We start from the raw sequence: 6,164 nt of genomic DNA, 5'->3' as shown, positions 1-6,164 counted from the left end.
GTCTGTGTGTCATCCATTTCTCTTGTGTTAGGTCTGTGTGTCATCCATTTCTCTTGTGTTAGGTCTGTGTGTCATCCATTTCTCTTGTGTTAGGTCTGTGTGTCATCCATTTCTCTTGTGTTAGGTCCGTGTGTCATCCATTTCTCCTGTGATAGGTCTGTGTGTCATCCATTTCTCTTGTGATAGGTCTGTGTGTCATCCATTTCTCTTGTGTTAGGTCTGTGTGTCATCCATTTCTCTTGTGTTAGGTCTGTGTGTCATCCATTTCTCTTGTGTTAGGTCTGTGTGTCATCCATTTCTCTTGTGTTAGGTCTGTGTGTCATCCATTTCTCTTGTGTTAGGTCTGTGTGTCATCCATTTCTCTTGTGTTAGGTCTGTGTGTCATCCATTTCTCTTGTGTTAGGTCTGTGTGTCATCCATTTCTCTTGTGTTAGGTCTGTGTGTCATCCATTTCTCTTGTGTTAGGTCTGTGTGTCATCCATTTCTCTTGTGATAGGTCCGTGTGTCATCCTTTTCTCTTGTGTTAGGTCTGTGTGTCATCCATTTCTCTTGTGTTAGGTCTGTGTGTCATCCTTTTCTCTTGTGTTAGGCCCACGTGTCATCCTTTTCTCTTGTGTTAGGTCCGTGTTTCATCCATTTCTCTTGTGTTAGGTCTGTGTGTCATCCATTTCTCTTGTGTTAGGTCTGTGTGTCATCCATTTCTCTTGTGTTAGGTTTGTGTGTCATCCATTTCTCTTGTGTTAGGTCTGTGTGTCATCCATTTCTCTTGTGATAAGTGGTCAAAACCCTCAGTCAGTAATAAAATCAAGGCAAACCAATACAACCCAGGTGGCATTCGCATGCCGTCCATTTATTATTTTTTTTGTAAATTTATTTAATTAAATGACAAATTTGATCCACAAATATCAGACTTCTTTTGTCTAAAGACTGATGTGCTAATGCCGGAGATAGCTTATACCTATATCTGCTTGCGTGAATGGACCCACAAGGTCACACTTGCCCCTGGATTACCAGACTAGTGGAAAGCGATGTGTCACCATCAGCTTCTGAGTTTTTATGTTAAAAATGTAACAATTATTGTTAACACTAGTGGACACTAATGGGAAGCATCGTATCCGTGAGCCCTGATGGTTGCTGCCACATCTGGACAGTCATCGGGTCTCATCATCCTGATTTCATTTTAGTCTTATTAAAGGGGTTGTCCATCATAGAGGCTAAAATACAAGTATTTTAGGCTGTAAAATAATTTTTGACACTGACGTTAAAAACATTTCAGTTCTTCCTTCTATAGCTTCTGTATGACACGGTCTAATGCTGGCTGCAGAATGAGTTAACGGAGATCTGTCAGTGAGTTCATTCTGACAGTTTGTAAAGCTGCACTCATGTTGCCCCTTGCCCTCGTGTTAGTGGCTCCATCATTGTTTTAGGGGGATATTTGGGGCGCATGCGCTTAGGAGGCTTGTCAAGAATCCCACCGTGCTGCCACCACTATGTCACGGAATCCCGCCGTGATCCCACCAATCTGTCACAGTTCAGGTTCACGGGGAAGATAACTTTATCATCCCCACCACTCACACCAATTTGTCACGAACCGGGGTAGTTTGGTTGCCCCTGGTTCCTTCTGAAGGGGATTTATCTATATCACACTTCCCAGTTCCAGTTTGGAACTTGCAGCTCTCTGGCGCCCCCTTACCCTCAGGTCAGTCAGTGTACTGCACCTATGGTAATTAGTCGCCAGAAAGGGTGCCTGCTATGTACTGGCTATTGGCCATGCTGCAGCGAGGGTGATATAACTACTCCTACACAGGCTGTAACAATAATTATCAACGCCGCCGGTCGCTGCAAAGACGCACGATTGCACAGGACAAAGTATGCTGCCACCAGCTCCAATTTTCCAAGGATTAACGGGTCCGGAGCCAACCCTAATCAGTAGCGTTATTCACTTCAGAGGACGTGACAGTTCGTTTAGAGCATGGAGAGACAAGCTAGTAATTTTATATTTTACTCCAAAAAAAAGGTAGGCAGTGTTTACAAAGTATAAAAAGATATTATAAAGGAGACAATATCATATGTACAATACAAATTACAAATAAAATGGGATTAAAATTGAAAAGAACACTTACAAGTCGTTCAGATCATTTCATATCATCATGGCTGGCCGTGGTGTTGTGTATCCGCTTTTTGGGCTCCCCTGGTGGTTGCTGGTGGTACTGGTGACTTGTTTGCACTTTGCTGCTTCTGTTCACCTGCTTCCATCAGCGTTTGGGAGTTTCCTATTTAGCCTTGCTCTCCAGTCATTTCCTTGCCGGTCATCATTGTAACCAGAGCCTTCGGTTGCATGTTCCTGCTACTAGTCTGCTGATCAGCTAAGTGGACTTTGTCCTTTTGTTTTGTACCTTTTGTCCAGTTTGCAGTTTTTGTAATTCTCTGTAGCTGGAAGCTCTTGCGGGCTGAAATTGCCACTCCTGTGTCATGAGTTGACACAGGAGTCTTAAAGTAATTTCAGGATGGTTTTTGAAAGGGTTTTCAGTTGACCGTGAAGTCCTCTTTTGTATCCTTCTGCTATCTAGTAAGTGGACCTCTCTTTGCTAAATCTACTTTCATACTGTGTATGTCTTTTCCTCTTAATTCACCGTTATTACATGTGGGGGGCTGCTATCATCTTTTGGGGTATTTCCCTAGAGGTAAGCCAGGTCTGTTTCTTCCTCTACCAGGCGTAGTTAGTCCTCCGGCTGGCGCGTGGCATCTAGGAAGCCGTAGGTATGCTCCCTGGCTACTGTTAGTTGTGTGGTAGATTTAGCTCACGGTCAACTCGAGTTTCCATCACCCGAGAGCTCGTTCGTTATTTATATGTTTCTTACGTTCCCTTGCCATTGGGAACCATGACAGTATGACCGGCCTGTGTTAAACTTATTGGCAGAAGAAAGGAGAGAAAAAAGAAGTCTGTAAATTTTTTTTTTTTTTTTCTCTTTTTCCCCTATGCTTGCTCCATAGTTTGATCAGTTGTATTTCACCTCTAATTACAGCCTTTGCCTTTCTCTCCTTATAATCCTTGAATGGCTCTGAGCTCACCTGTTTAAAGATGGATCCTCAGAGTTTGGCTGCAGGTTTAAATAATCTTGCTACGAAGGTTCAAAATTTACAAGATTTTGTTATACATGCTCCTATTTCTGAACCTAAAATCCCTACACCAGAGGTGTTTTCCGGAGATAGATCTCGGTTTTTGAATTTCAAATATAATTGTAAATTATTCCTTTCTCTCAGACCTCACTCCTCAGGAGATCCTGTCCAGCAGGTTAAGATTGTAATCTCTTTGCTGCGAGGTGACCCTCAAAATTGGGCATTTTCATTGGCACCAGGGGATCCTGCGTTGCTCAATGTGGATGCGTTTTTCCTGGCTTTAGGGTTGCTTTATGAGGAACCTAATTTGGAGATTCAAGCTGAAAAAGCTTTGATAGCCCTATCTCAAGGGCAAGATGAAGCGGAGATATACTGCCAAAAATTTCGTAAATGGTCTGTGCTTACTCAGTGGAATGAGTGCGCCTTAGCGGCAAATTTCAGAGAGGGCCTTTCTGATGCCGTTAAAGATGTTATGGTCGGGTTCCCTGCGCCTACAGGTCTGAATGAGTCCATGACAATGGCAATTCAGATTGATCGGCGTTTGCGGGAGCGCAAACCCGTGCACCATTTGGCGGTATCTTCTGAAGAGACGCCAGAGAAAATGCAATGTGACAGAATTATGTCCAGAAGCGAGCGGCAGAATTATAGGCGTAAAAATGGGTTATGCTTCTATTGTGGTGATTCTGCTCATGTTATATCGGCATGCTCTAAACGTACTAGGAAGGTTGACAAGTCTATTTCAATTGGCACTTTACAGTCCAAATTTATTTTGTCTGTAACCTTGATTTGTTCATTATCAGTTATTACCGTGGATGCCTATGTGGACTCTGGCGCTGCTCTGAGTCTTATGGACTGGTCCTTTGCCAGGCGCTGTGGGTTTGATTTAGAGCCTCTGGAAGTCCCTATACCTCTGAAGGGTATTGATTCTACACCTTTGGCTTGTAATAAACCACAGTTCTGGACGCAAGTGACTATGCGTATGACTCCAGACCATCAGGAGGTGATTCGCTTCCTTGTGTTGTACAATTTACATGATGTTTTGGTGCTTGGATTACCATGGTTACAGTCTCATAACCCAGTCCTTGACTGGAAAGCTATGTCTGTGTTAAGCTGGGGATGTCGGGGGGCTCATGGGGACACTCCTTTGGTGTCCATTTCGTCATCTATTCCATCTGAGATTCCGGCATTTTTGTCTGATTATCGTGATATTTTTGAAGAGCCTAAGATTGGTTCACTCCCTCCTCACAGGGATTGTGATTGCGCCATAGATCTGATTCCTGGCAGTAAATTTCCAAAGGGTCGTTTGTTTAACCTATCTGTACCTGAACATGCTGCTATGCGCGAGTATATTAAGGAGTCCCTGGAAAAGGGACATATTCGTCCTTCTTCATCACCTTTAGGAGCCGGTTTTTTCTTTGTCTCTAAAAAAGATGGCTCTTTGAGGCCGTGTATTGATTATCGACTCCTGAATAAAATTACAGTCAAATATCAGTATCCATTGCCTTTGCTGACTGATTTGTTTGCTCGCATAAGGGGGGCTAAGTGGTTCTCTAAGATTGATCTTCGTGGGGCGTATAATTTGGTGCGAATTAAGCAGGGGGATGAGTGGAAAACCGCATTTAATACACCTGAGGGCCATTTTGAGTATTTGGTAATGCCTTTCGGCCTTTCTAATGCACCTTCGGTCTTTCAGTCCTTAATGCATGATATTTTCCGTGAATATTTGGATAAATTTATGATTGTGTACTTGGATGATATTTTGATTTTTTCTGATGACTGGGAGTCTCATGTTCAGCAGGTCAGGAGGGTTTTTCAGGTTTTGCGGGAGAATTCTTTGTGTGTAAAGGGTTCAAAGTGTGTTTTTGGGGTTCAAAAAATTTCCTTTTTGGGGTATATTTTTTCCCCTTCTTCTATTGAGATGGACCCTGTCAAGGTTCGGGCTATTTACGACTGGACGCAGCCTACTTCTCTGAAGAGTCTTCAGAAATTCTTGGGCTTTGCTAATTTTTATCGTCGATTTATAACTGGTTTTTCTGGCGTTGCTAAACCTCTGACGGATTTGACCAAAAAGGGTGCTGATGTTGCCAATTGGCCCCCTGCTGCTGTGGAGGCCTTTCGGGAGCTTAAGCGCCGCTTTTTGTCTGCCCCTGTGTTGCGCCAGCCTGATGTTTCTCTTCCCTTTCAGGTTGAGGTCGATGCTTCCGAGATCGGAGCGGGGGCGGTTTTGTCGCAGAAAAGTTCCAACTGCTCAGTGATGAGACCTTGTGCGTTCTTTTCGCGAAAATTTTCGGCCGCCGAGCGAAACTATGATGTTGGTAATCGGGAGCTTTGGGCCATGAAGTGGGCATTTGAGGAGTGGCGTCATTGGCTTGAGGGTGCCAGACATCAGGTGGTAGTTTTGACTGATCACAAGAATTTAATTTATTTGGAGTCTGCCAGGCGCCTGAATCCTAGACAGGCACGTTGGTCGTTGTTCTTTTCCCGGTTTAATTTTGTGGTCTCGTACTTACCGGGTTCTAGGAATGTGAAGGCAAATGCTCTTTCTAGGAGTTTTGAGCCTGACTCTCCTGGGAATTCTGAACCTGCTGGTGTCCTTAAGGATGGGGTGGTTTTGTCTGCTGTCTCTCCAGATCTGCGACGTGCTTTGCAAGAATTTCAGGCGGATAGACCTGATCGTTGTCCGTCTGGTAGACTGTTTGTTCCTGACGATTGGACCACTAGAGTCATCTCGGAAGTTCATTCTTCTACTCTGGCAGGTCATCCGGGAATTTTTGGCACCAGAGATTTGGTGGCTAGATCCTTCTGGTGGCCTTCTCTGTCTCGAGATGTGCGTGTTTTTGTGCAGTCTTGCGATGTGTGTGCTCGGGCCAAACCTTGTTGTTCTAGGGCTAGTGGGTTGTTGTTGCCCTTGCCTATTCCGAAGAGGCCTTGGACGCACATCTCTATGGACTTTATCTCGGACCTCCCTGTTTCTCAGAAGATGTCTGTCATCTGGGTGGTGTGTGACCGTTTTTCTAAAATGGTTCATTTGGTGCCATTGCCTA

Source organism: Ranitomeya variabilis, chromosome 7 (assembly GCF_051348905.1).
Source record: "Ranitomeya variabilis isolate aRanVar5 chromosome 7, aRanVar5.hap1, whole genome shotgun sequence".
Taxonomy (NCBI): domain Eukaryota; kingdom Metazoa; phylum Chordata; class Amphibia; order Anura; family Dendrobatidae; genus Ranitomeya; species Ranitomeya variabilis.
The sequence above is the reverse complement of the archived record's forward strand: the minus strand, read 5'-3'. Positions refer to the sequence as shown.